Genomic DNA, 13,338 nt, shown 5'->3' on the forward strand with positions numbered 1-13,338 from the left:
GTGGGGCGGGGCGGGGCGGGGCAGGGGTATGTGTGTGCGGGAAGAAGCATTTAGGAACTAGAGGAAAGCTGTATTCTTCATCGGTGCTACATCGCACCCTGACTGACTCATCTCCTCCCCTAGCCCCCTCTGCAAGGGAATCTCCAGTGGCCGACAAATGGGCTTTGGATCTCCACTCTGCTCTTCCCCATTCATTCACAATGGTAAGATTTTTTTTGTTCTTATGATGCCTATGTCTGATCCCTTTGACACCTTATGATCGTACAGGCTGGTGTGCTTCTTCCATGTGGGCTTTTTTGCTTCTGAGCTAGATGGCTGCTTGTTTACCTTCAAGCCTCTACGACCCCAGATGCTATACCTTTTGATAAACGGGCACCATCAGCTTCCTTCGCCACATTTGCTTATGCACCTGTTTGTCCTCAGCAATTGTATCATGGAGGTGTGCACCCAATGCATTGACCCACTTAGCTGCATTTTGTAATGGATATTTTAGGAAATAAACACTGTGGTAGGCTAGATTATTTTTCAGCAAATAATCACTAGCTTTCATTTCTCTTGAGCCCCGAGAGATTAGTAGATTTCCTAACCCTATTAGTGTTGGGTTTTGTCAGGTAATTTGCTTGGGCTACGGGAATGTGGATGGAAGTGACAGTGTGGGAATTCAAGGCCTAGGTCTGAGGAATCTTGGCCTGTGAGCGCTCATCTGTCCGGGAGCTTCCCACTTCCATCACAACAAGAGCAGGACTCTGGTGCCTGCCAGAACCCCCATCTGAGCCTTGTCGGACTTGAACTCAACTCACCATCTAAAGCAAGCATGTCACCTGATCTGCCAACCCTTGAGCAGGAGAGCCTTGCTGATCACCATGTGCCGCTGAGCTGTTGTGGCTGCGGGTTATGCAGTGAAAGCTGATGACTATGCCGGGTGAAGAGCATACCTACTTATTCCCTTCCTGTCAAAAGGATAATTGAAAAATATGTCAAAGACTCAGTAATCGTAAGAGGTGATTTTGTACCATGGAAGCCATTAGGGAGGCTGATTTTAGGCTCCTGTATCAGATAATTTAACTCCAAATCGGCTTGAGAACATTCATTCCAGCTCAGGATCCACATATGATATAACTGCCAATTTGAATGTACGGAAGAAGTGATTTTTAGCACATCTAATGATCTTGAGCCTCCATAAAAGAATCAACAATTGCAGGTGGTAATAAGGCTTCTTTGGAAGATTTGGATTTTTCCTTACACAGAGGAGCTGCCTTTTAAAAAGCTGACGGCATGTATCTTGCTGCAGAATACTTTTTAGCTGAATATACACCAGTGCTGGTTCAGCTGCAAGAAAGGAGTTATTAGTCAGATTAGGGAAAGGAATGGATGAGATTGTGAAAAATGGGTTTGCCACCCAGCAAACAGAAGGCAATATATAGGAATGGCGGAAACACTCATCAGTGGAATAAAATTACAGCCGCATACACTTATAACACTGAGTCTTTGCCCATGGACTGAATTAAGTAAGACGTTTACTCATTTCCCCAGCAGCCTGAATAAACAGCTGCTGTGGAGTCAGTGAATGGAAAGAAAGGACCAAATTATAGTCAACTTGTGACCCAATGGCTGCCATGGAGCTTGACACTATATATATGCTCAGTAAGAGCTTGTTCAGTGGTCACAAGGCAGAGCGTGCCATTCTTCTGCTTGAAACCTTGCTGTGTTTTCCATCTCACTCAGAAGTAGATTCAAATCCTTTTGATGGCTTTCCAATCCCTGCTTACCCTGGCCTTATCTACTCTTCATAGATAACTCCCCATTCTGCCAGCCGAGCCTTGGTCTTCTCAATTTCTCAAATTAACCAGGCATGTTCTTTCTGTAGTCTCTTCCCCTATAGAGCTACAAGCTTCACTTCCGGGACTTCCTTCAGGTCTGCACTAGGTTTTACATGACCACCGCATATTCAATTGCAAATTCCACATCGACTTCCCAGTACTTCCTGCCAACATTTGCTAATGGTTGCTTTTGTTATTAGGTGGTATAGAATTGATGTTCAACTAACTCTTGTGACCCCAGGTGACACAGTGAAACTTTCCACAGCGTTTGCTAACCTGTAATCTTCATGGGACTAAATCACCAGATCTTACACACTTGGAACCTCCGGATGGGTTGAACGACTAACCCTTTAGTTATCATCTAAGCGCTTAACCAACCCACCATTAGACCTCTATTTTTTGCGTTTACTACTACTAATTATGAATATGTAATGCATTTATCTCTCTTCTTAGCTAGTCTGTAAGCTCCCCAAGAGGCAGATTTTTTAAAATATTTTTGATAATTGCTGTATTTGAAAACAGTGCCCAATACAGAGTACTCACATCATAAAGATATGTTAACCGAATGAAAGAAAAAAAAACGAACCCACCGTGCCACTCATGGAAGAGCCATTGACTAAAGAAATGTACATTGACAATGAATGCTGCTGCCTGAACTTGGGATCAGAAAAGTTTCCGTGAAATTCACCCAGAAGGAATGCTAGGCTTGATACAGAAGAAGGTGTACATGGAATAACAAACCAACAAGTGCTAATGTACAGTGTTGAAGAAGGGGGTGGGTTTAGCTCAGTTATACAAATCAATCTACCGCTGAATGGGCCTATGGGAAGCAGACTGGTGAATGTTGTGACTAATTATTAAAAGTGTCTCCAAAATTCAGACAAAAGTGTTGACATATTAGGTTTTTCCCTCTCTGCTGCTTGGGGCTTAGGAGAGGGGGAAAAAAAACAAACCAAATACCCCAAAGTCCAATGAGAGTTAAATCGCCAGTTTCCCTTAGGGGAGGACTGCATACGGCTAAAAAGTAGAGAGAGGCACTAGCATTTCTGAGCTCTGGAACAGGGTGTGACCGCATCTTTGCCATTACCGATTATGAGGGCAGGGCCCTGAGAACCATTGTTCCATGGCTCGTTACACGATGGACACAATGGATATCCAAGTCACTGAATGAAGGGTTCCTTTATCAAGAAAGTGTTTCTTGTAAGTCAAATAAAATCTCAAGAGTAAGGAAATCCAGACCGTAATTCCCCTTGCTTATTTATACCGCGTGGTTGAGAAACAAAGCAGAGAGGAGGGGCTGATATTGTGCATGGAGTGAGATAAGGATCTTGCTTCATTTTTTTGCAGGTAGATATCCATTTTTTTGAGCACCACTTGTTGAAGAGGGCATCTGCTTCCCATTTGATATCTTTGGGGCCCTTATCAAAGATCAGTTGTCTGTATGCTGATGATTTTATTTCTGGGGTGTCAGTTCTTTTCCATTGATTTTAAGACCTGTCATTATACCAATATCTTTGGTAGGTGTTTGGAGGTGGTGGAAGGGGGCAGAGAGAAAAAGCCTTGTGCACCAGTGCTCAGTAACATCAGGGGAGTTAGAGAAAAGTGTAACAAGAAAACTAGATCTGCAAAGGAATGTGACTTGTGACAACTGTGAAGGCCCAGCTGGCAAGGAAGGAGCAATAGAGCACTGTTCTAATTGCCTAAGGACCGACATGCAAACATGAATTCATCAGCTAGAACCTGGACTGGCTCAGCAAACACAGCCTGTGTTCATGGACTGCCAGGAGGGGGGGAAATGAATGGATCAGTCCTCAAGATAGGTGTACAAGTTGCAGTGAAAGGAAGAGAGTTTGAAAGAAGATTTTAGAAGTTCAAATCGACAAAAGCATAAAAGATGGCCAGAAGATCACATTCCATGGTGAAGCAGACCAACAACCTGTACCGGAGTAAGGCGATATTGTTGTTTTAGACAAGAAAGAACATGCTATTTTTGTTAGTTGAAAAGATCCCTTTATCTGAATGGACTACAGGATCCAACAGCCAATATTTACTCCTGCCAACTGAACTGTAGTCGTGGCCTCTCATCTAGGTCAGAGTGTCAAGCACGAAGATATCCAATGTGAATGAAATGAAGGCGTGCCAATTCATCACAGATCATATGACAAGATCAAAGCCACACTCCCTGCCATGGAGTTAGTGCTGACTCACGGGGACCCCGCAGGTGTATCTGAGACTGTAACTGGATTCGGGGATAGACAGCCCAGTCTTTCTCCCTAGGAGCTGCTGGTGGTTTTCAACTGTCAACCATGCAGATTGCAGCTCAACACGTAACCACTACACCACCAGGGCTCCACACCATATGATATAGGGTGCTTAATCATCAAGTTTAAGGTGAATTTTCCTGAGAATGGCGTTCTCTTCTCCCAAGAAACCTTCTCTGCTGGATAAATTCCTACCTGCGTGGAAGTAAGTAGAAGCAATTGATGGAATGGATCAAGTACCACTGGTAGATTTTATCCAAACCAGGAAAGACGACATTATGATAACGGAGAAGCATGTGACGGTGATGACCACCTTGTTACAGGTGGGTCCACATTCAGACGCTCACTGCTGACATTTCATACGCAGTAGTGAAAAGTGAAGGGCTGGAAGCATAAAATGCTCATGATTTGCTATTGTTTTGCATTTAATATTCAACTATAGTAGTGTTTTAAAGTTAACAGAAGAATGAAATTAAATATAAACATTCAAAAGGAGTTATCTACCAACTGTGTAAGCACGATTTTTAGTAGTTCTGCTAAGTAACCAAGATCAGTTTCATCCCATATTCCTAGCCAATGAGACAGCTGGGATTGGGTATTCAGAGGATATTTGTATCTATCAGAAATACAATTTATTTGGGGAAAGTAATTATTTTATCCTTGAAGCTGTCTATATACTAACAATATTATGAGATTAAAATTCACACAAATTTCTCTTTTTCCTTCCTTTTTTATCTTCAGGGTCCAAATGTCTTCCCGGTGAGCTGAGGGGAAACTATTTCTACATTCAGAAGTGGTTACTGCTTCCCCAGGGCTGCAAGTCAGCATTTAAGACCATGTCTCAGAGACCCCAATAGAAGGTGGAAGGATGCTAATTAGGATAATAAGAATTATGTATCTGAGTGAAAGAATCCTAGGGGGCAAGGATAGTTCCTTGGGTAGGTTCTCACACTGGTGGAGGGAGAAAAATGCACTGGGAAAGCAATAAAATTTGCTTTCTGTCAAACATGATCCCACTGATGCCCCTTGTCCCCGCTCTTATTTAACATCATGCTGGAGGTTTTAGCTAACAGCATATGTCAAAGAAAAGACATCAGAGGTATTCACCTGGGGAAGGAAGAGGTGAAACTATTGTTATTTGCAGATGACATGTTTTATATAGGGAAAAATCCCAAAAGCTCCGCAAGGGGAGTACTGGAAGCAATAGAGGAATATGGCAGAGTGGCAGGATACAATATCAACAAACAGAAGTCTATTAAACTGCTATACACATTTGATAAGACCACAAAAAAGATAAAAAAAAGGTGGTACCCTTCACAATAACCAAGCACATATGGAAATTTCTAGGGATATAACTGACTTAAAGAACAAGAGATCTATATGAGGAAAACTACATAACAACATTATAAGAAACCAAGAGTGACATCAACAAATGGAAGAATATCCCATGCTCATGGGTTGGAAGACTCAATATAGTAAAGATGTCAGTTTTGTCCAGGACACTATAAAAGTTTAATGCAATCCCCATATAATTACCCTCATCTTTCTTCAAAGAAATGGGAAAACTGATTACCAACTTCATATGAAGAAGCCCTAACTAGAATAGAACTCCTCAAGAAGAAGGACACAGTGAGAGGCCTTGCTTTACCTGACTTTAGCACATATTATTCAGCCACAGTGGTCAAGACCACATGATATTGGTATAATGACAGGTCTTAAAATCAATGGAAAAGAACTGACAACCCAGAAATAAAATCATCAACATACAGAAAACTGATCTTTGATAAGGGCCCAAAAATATCAAATGGGAAGCAGATGCCCTCTTCAACAAGTGGTGCTCAAAAAAATGGATATCTACCTGCAAAAAATGAAGCAAGATCCTTATCTCACTCCATGCACAAGAATAAACTCAAAGTAGACCATAGACCTTGAGGTAAAACCCCAAACTATAGGGCCATCAATGAGGGAATTGGGACCAACCTGAGAACTTTGGCACAGGGAATACATAGGCTATTGGAAATAGGGAAGGACACAAATACAGATGAGTCACAAATTGACAAGTGGGATATACTGAAGATAAAATATGTACATCGAAAGAATTCACTAAGAGAGTAACACAGACTAGCAACACATCTTTAGCAATGACACATCAGACCAAGGCCTTATTACTAAAATCTACAATATTCTATTAGCTTCCAAAAAGCAAAATACTAATTGCCCCTTGAGGAGGTGGGCAAAGGGCCTGAACAGAAGTTTCCATAGGGCAGAAATCCGAATGGCCAATAAACATATGAGAAAATGTTCCCGATCATTAGCATAAGAGAAATGCAAATTAAAACAACAGGGAGATACCACTTAATATCCTCAAAGGTAGCCCAATTCAAAAAATCAGAAAGCAACAAGTGTTGGAAGGGCTGTGGTGAGATGGAAACTCTCATCCACTGCTGGTGAACCTGTAGGTATGCACAGTAACTATGGAAATGGATTTGGTGATATCTAAAACAGATGAAAATTGAGCTACCATATGACTCAGCAATCCCCCAACTGGGCATATACCCAGAAGAGGCAAGAAACAAACCATGGCCAGATATTTGTGCTCCAATGTTCATCGCGGCACAGTTCACAATTGCAAGGAGTTGGACAAAACCCAAATATCCATCAACAGATGAATGGATTAAAAAACTGTGGTACATACATCCAATGGAGTACTACACATCGCCGAATTCTGCTTTACAAATCCAGCTGGACTGGAGGATGTATACTGGTTCAGATGGGAACTGGAAACACAGGGAATCCAGGACAAATGAGCCCTTCAGCTCCTATCTGCACCAGTGTACATCCTCTGCTCTATCCAGACTTTCAAGGTAGAATTTGGATCATGATAGTGGGGCGGGGCGGGGTGGGGGGTGGGGGGTGAGGAAGCATTTAGGAACTAGAGGAAAGCTGTATTCTTCATCGGTGCTACATCGCACCCTGACTGACTCATCTCCTCCCCTAGACCCCTCTGCAAGGGGATCTCCGGTGGCTGAAAAATGGGCTTTGGGTCTCCACTCTGCACTTCCCCCTTCATTCACTATGGTCAGATATTTTTGTTCTGATGATGCCTGATACCTGATCCCTTCGGCACCTCGTGATCGCACAGGCTGGTGTGGTTCTTCCATGTGGGATTTGTTGCTTCTGAGCTAGATGGCCACCAGACAATGCTATTACAAATTTCCTTGTTTGTTTTTCCTCTTAGATGGCTGGATTTGATGATTTTCTTTGTTTATTACTTCAATGCTGATATCTAGTTAGTCACTGTGGCAGAACATTAAGTATGAAATATATGAATGAAAATAAAAATTCCAATCTAGAAATGTATATTTTAAAAGTTTGATATTGGATTCCACAAAGTTAATTTTTTTAGTTTTGGAATACTGTTCTACTTACTCTGCCACCCCCATTCTGTCATGGAGGGACAGGTATTTAAAGTCTCTGAAATCAGTAGGAGGGAGTTGTTGATTATTATCACTATTTGAGTGTATAAATGCTCATGAAAGGTGTTTTGTTCGTCATCCTGGGTCTAGGACTTTGTTTGACTTTCAAGAGAAGGAATATTTGCCAAGCTTCTGCCAACCCAATGGGTTTCTTCATGTAGGCATTGATTCTAGGGCAGAGTGGTAGCATATCTTATTAGACAAAATAATTAGGTGTCAGTATTTTTCTGCTGTCTGCCTTTGTTCCTCTTACTTCCTAGCAGATGAAGACACCTGGATAAAAAGGCCCACATATGCTCCCTTCTGTTCTGTATATCTCTCTGCCTAAGCCCATGCTTCTCAAACTTGGATGTGCACCTTGTTGAAAGGTACATTTGAAATCGGTAAGTCTAAGGCAGGGCCAGAGGGTTTGCATTTCTGGCAAGCTCTCAGGTGGAGTAGAGACTGCTAGCCTGTGGATCACACACAAGGCAGCCAGCCCTAAACCACAATGCTGCAGCCTTTGCCTGGCAGAGAATGTTGTGCTGAGAAAGAAGCAGACACAAATTCACCTGACAGGAAATCAGTAGTTTGCTTCCCTTAGCTTCTACGTATCTCTTGCATGTACAACTGCCTCAAGCTCTTCTTGTGAAGAATGGCTAGGAAGGAAGAAGGGTCTCGCAGCTCAAATACCATTGTGCTAATAATCTCATGTAAAATTCCAAGTTGAAAACTGCCATTGTGAGGTCCGTTCCCTCCAGAGACTGGTGATCAATAGCCAGAATGATGTCACTGTTACTTTTATTCCCTTTTTCTTGATTTATGTGTGATTTAAAAGTCTTAGGACAGTCTTCATGGAAGCCATCCTTGGGTTGTTGATAGTTCTGGAGGCTCCTGTTAAGTGGCAAAGAAGAGTTGTTTTGTTTTTTCAAACCAATGATACCTGAATTAAAATAACGTTCTCCAGCACAGCTTTAAACATAAACGAAAGCTCAGCAAAGCTGCAGGGGCACATTAGCCTGTTTAAGGAAGCAGGCCGGCAGGGAGATAGAGAATTATTCTAGTCTGATTGAGGAAATGAGCAGCCTCTGTCAAATACCTTTTCCTCGGTCACAGTAATGATTCTGAATTGTATTTCTTTATGGGATGGTTCTTGTAGCAACATCCAGGAACATTTGCTTTGTGTTGGAGACTGGAAGCTACTAGGAGTAAGAAAGATACATAAGGCAAGTGGCTGCCGAGCAGAGATCTAAACTCAGCCCAGCACTAACTAGCCCATTCAAAAGAGATTTGGGGCGTTAATAGATGCATCCAACAAATATTTGATAAGTTACCACCATGTACCAAGTAGAGTGGTGAAATTAGTGCACACGGCCCCTACTTCCATGCAGATTATTAACTAATCTACCACACACACAAATATGTGCTGGCAGGTGACTATTAATGCCATGAAAGAAGAAAACCCAATGGGGCACCATGGTCGAGATTGGGAATAAGAGAGAGCTAATTGGATAAAAGGACATTTTTCTTTTCTTCAAACTCTGAAGAATAAGCAGGGGTTTACTAGGTGAAGATATGGGAAGACTGACCCTGGTAGAAAGAAAAGTAAGTCCGAGGCCCTGAGGCAAAGCAAAAATCAGTGCAGCCCTTGACCAAAGGCAGGTCAAGGTGGTCATGTTTGTGAGAGAAAGGGAGAGAGGAATGAGATGAGGCTAGACCAGTAGAGAGAGGAATCTCATGTAGCAATGCCTTGTAGGCCGTGACATGGAGTTGATATTCACCCCTGAATGTAGTGGGAAACCATGGAATCCATTTTGCTTTGGGAAGTTGAGCATGAGTATAAATGGGAGTAAGGCAGAAATGATAGTGGAGGGAGCAGGTGGAGCTACTAGCAGGGGAATTCTTTTTTTAAAAGACATACTCATCAGGAAGTTCCAAAAGTAAGTTACTTGACATCAACTCGGAGACTCATTTGGTCAGAATGTTTCATTCATTCGACACATTTACTGGCTTCTGAGATACAGAATAGGAACATTGGTGGTATACTGCTTACAAGCTGGGCTGTTAACACAAGGTTAGTAGTTCAAAACCACCAAATGATCTGTGGTTTTGCTACTTCTGCTAAGAGTTACAGTCTCACAAACCCATAGGTGTTTAAAGATAATTCCAGTTTTCTAAGACTTAAAATTTTAAACTTTTTTCAAGTTTCATATAGCAGAGTGATGCTCAGAGATAAGTTATGTAAATATTTTTGGCCAAACCACTTTTTTTCTTTGTAAGAAATAAAACATTCATGGAAAAATTATAGTGGATCAAAATATCTAGTTCCATTCATGGGAAATTTGCCTTATAAAAGAAGGTCCAATTCATATTCTTGAGAAATTGAATGAAATAAAAGTTGATGTCTCATGTGACTTCTAGGGGGCACTGATCAATGACTGTGAGATTGATAACATCTGTCCTCAAATCTATTCCCAAGTGACATGAAAGGAGAAGGCACTAAAAAGCCAACATGTTAGTTTTGGGTTATAGGAAGAACTTCAGCTGTATTATAATTAGGATTAATATTGGACATAGAGCTGTAGAAATTTATTTGAGATTTTTTTTACATAAGGAGAAAGAAACAGGTATTTTAAAATCGATGGTTTAGTGTTTAGACTTGGCCAACCAGACTTGAGTTGACCTCTTGTGGATGCCATTTGCCTTCCTGTATAACTGGGGCAATGTACTTAATTTTGGAGCTTAAGTTTTTTCAGTAATATGGCAAAGATAATAATACTTAAGGATACATGAATGATGGCTAGTAGTTGAGCTAGTAGTTGAAGCAAAAGCTTAATTACTGGTCAAAAGGTTGGTGATTCAAATGTACCCAGAATCCCCTTGGAAATCAGGCCTGCTGATTTGTTCTGACAGCACAGAACCATGAAAACCATAATGAGCCCACATAACATCATGATAAAGTGCAATTCACTCAACAGAAACTACATAATGTTTAGCTCACCGATTTTTGAGAGTTAGGTAAATCATCATTGAGATGAAATCTTCCCATCCTGGCCTCTAGGGAGCAATCTGGCTCTCCTTCTGCCGAGATAGCTTTGTTTGTTCTTTTAGCGGACCTGCGGTGCTGTCAATATTCTTCTCCAACACCACAGTTCAAATGCTTCTGTTCTTCTTCAGTCTTCCTTCTTAAATGTCCAACTTTCACATGCATATGAGGCAATGAAAAATATTATGGCTTAGATCAGGCACACCTTAGTCCTCAAAGTAGCATCCTTGCTGTTCAATGTTCTAAAGAGGTCTTCGGTGGCGGCTTTTCCCAATGCACCGCAGTTTGATATCTTGACTGCCACTTTCATGAGCATTGATTGTGAATCCAAGTAAGAGACAATGTTTGACAACTTCCACCTCTTCGCCATTTATCATGATGTGGCCTATTGGTCCAGTTGTGAGGATTGTGTTTGTCTTTACACTGAGCTGTGATCCACACTGAAGGATGCAATCCTTGATCGATATCAGCAAGTGCTTCAAGGCCTCCTCACGTTCAGTAAGCAATGTTGCATCATTTGCCTACCAAAGGTTGTTAATAAGACTTCCTCTAATCCTGAAACCACATTCTTCTTCATTAAGTCTGGTTTATCTGGTTATTTGTTCAGCATGCAAATTGGATAAGTATGGTGAGAATATGCAGCCCTAAGCACGACTTTCCCAATTTTAAACCATGCAGTGTCCCCTTGTTTGGTTCGCACCACAGCCTCTTGATCCATGCACGAGTTCCACACGAGCACAGTGAAGGGTTTGGAATTCCCGTTCTTCTCAAGGTGGTCCACAGTTTGTTGTGATCCAGAGAGTTGGATGCCTTAGTGTTAAATCCTTAAATAGGACTCTTCTTCGGTGAGTCAAATCTATTTGCCATTAACACCCACATAACATAAAGTGTTAAATTGTACAATTTTCAAGGTTCCACAGCGAGTTACTTTTTGAGTAAGGAAACATGGGATTTTGAATCCAAGGACCTAGTACTTCTGCTTAATAGCTGTAATCTTGGTGGAAATCATTTGATGTTCATGCAGCTAGGTTCTTTAAAAATAAGAAGAGAAAAAGGGGGGTTGGAAAAAAATAAGAAGAGAAATGATGCTATCTAAAAACTAAGACCCAGCGTGTTGTAGTTCATAGGATCTAAAAAACAATCTTTAAATGAATGAATGAATGCTTTTCTACCCTGTGAAGATTAAATGAAAGCTGGCATATGAAAGGAGCTTGGAAACAGTTTCAATAATAGTTCATGTACAACAATAGTTCTTATACTATATTATAAAGCTAATTTATTCTATTATAAAAGCAAATTTAAAATGATTTTCTGTGTTGTGGGCTGAGCATGATTCCTCATCCAGATTTATTTGTTCAAATAAAGGTTCATCTCCAAATTTTTCAGTACACAGTACAACAATTGAAAATGAGATAGGGAATATATATTGAGTTGCTACCACATTTAATGAGCTCTTAAACTTCCTATCAGAAAGCAGGAACTCAGAAGGAGTACAAAATAGCAACTACTGAATAACCAGCCAAACCATTAGCTACACTGAAGAGCCTGCAGTTCATTTTTCAGCACACCTACCAGTTACACTAAACTTGGAGTTCAGGTGGAAGTCAGTTTGGCTGAGACACGGCTCTGTACAATAACATTTATTCAGCAATTTTGAGGCAACACTTTTAATATGAAGTTGCAGGCTTCCTTCAGTTTAAAGTATGACAAGCTGCTTCTGCTACAGAATCTTAGGTGAGAGTTTTCTTGAAATGCTAGTTTGTTTTCAATCTGTCAATATTATTTAACTGAAATGGCGGTGGCTTATTACCTAACCCACACTTCACCATTCTTGTTGTTGAACTATTGCTTTCCCATTCTGGAGATAATTGTAAACCCGGTGTGGTTCAGCCTGGCTTTGATGTTAGTAGACTTTCCATGTTTCCCATGAATGATTTATTCCATTGAGAGCTATGTTGAGCCTGAGATAGAGTTCAATGTTCTCAGAAGACCAAAAAAAAAAAATCCCTTAGGCATGTGATAGAAAGAAAGAATGTTGCCTCCTCATTTCTACTTCAGTTCATCCATCTCGAAGGCAAGTTAGTGGAAAGGCTGGAGCAAAGGCTCAACTAACTCAACACATTGATTCCAATGTTTCCTGTTTATCTATACTGTACCTGCTGGGCATCCCAAGGGGTAAACTCGAATGGAGAGAAGAGAAAGATAGTTGTGCATAAAGTGGCAGAGTAGATAAGAGATCATTTTTCTTCGGGGCCTAGTATGGACCTGATACTCTATTAGCAAGAACAGCTGCAAAAAATAGCAACAATAATAACAACAACGCAACTACCATTTAACTGAGCTACAGTCAAGAAATGAAAAGGATATATTGCAACAGGTGAATTTGCAGTAAAGTATCTCTGGAATTTTTTTCAAAAGCCAAGATGTCATTTTGATGACTAAAGTGTGCTTGATCCAAGTTCATGATCTTTCCAATCATGTCATATGTGAGCAAAAAGCAAGGCAATGAAAAAGGAAGATGGAAGAATAATACAATACAATGATGCTATTAGAAAAGAATATTGAGCACACTGTAGACTGCCAGAATAATGAGCAAATCAGGCTTATCAGAAATAACCAGAATGTTCCTTAGGAGCCAGGATGATGCAAGTTTTGCCTTATCTTCTTTGGACATGTCATCAGGACTGATCAATTATGAGAAAAAGACATATTGTTTGATAAGGTAGAGAGTCAGTGAAAATGAGGAAGACCCATAA

The 13,338-nt window shown here is 40.9% G+C and overlaps 1 pseudogene; it reads left to right on the plus strand.

Moving 5' to 3' along the window:
* The first annotated feature begins 3,532 nt into the window (after positions 1–3,532).
* On the plus strand, positions 3,533–4,938 carry LOC142449259 (dnaJ homolog subfamily A member 1 pseudogene; annotated as a pseudogene).
* Positions 4,939–13,338: the final 8,400 nt, after the last annotated feature.

Source organism: Tenrec ecaudatus, chromosome 5 (assembly GCF_050624435.1).
Source record: "Tenrec ecaudatus isolate mTenEca1 chromosome 5, mTenEca1.hap1, whole genome shotgun sequence".
In the NCBI taxonomy this organism is placed as follows: domain Eukaryota; kingdom Metazoa; phylum Chordata; class Mammalia; order Afrosoricida; family Tenrecidae; genus Tenrec; species Tenrec ecaudatus.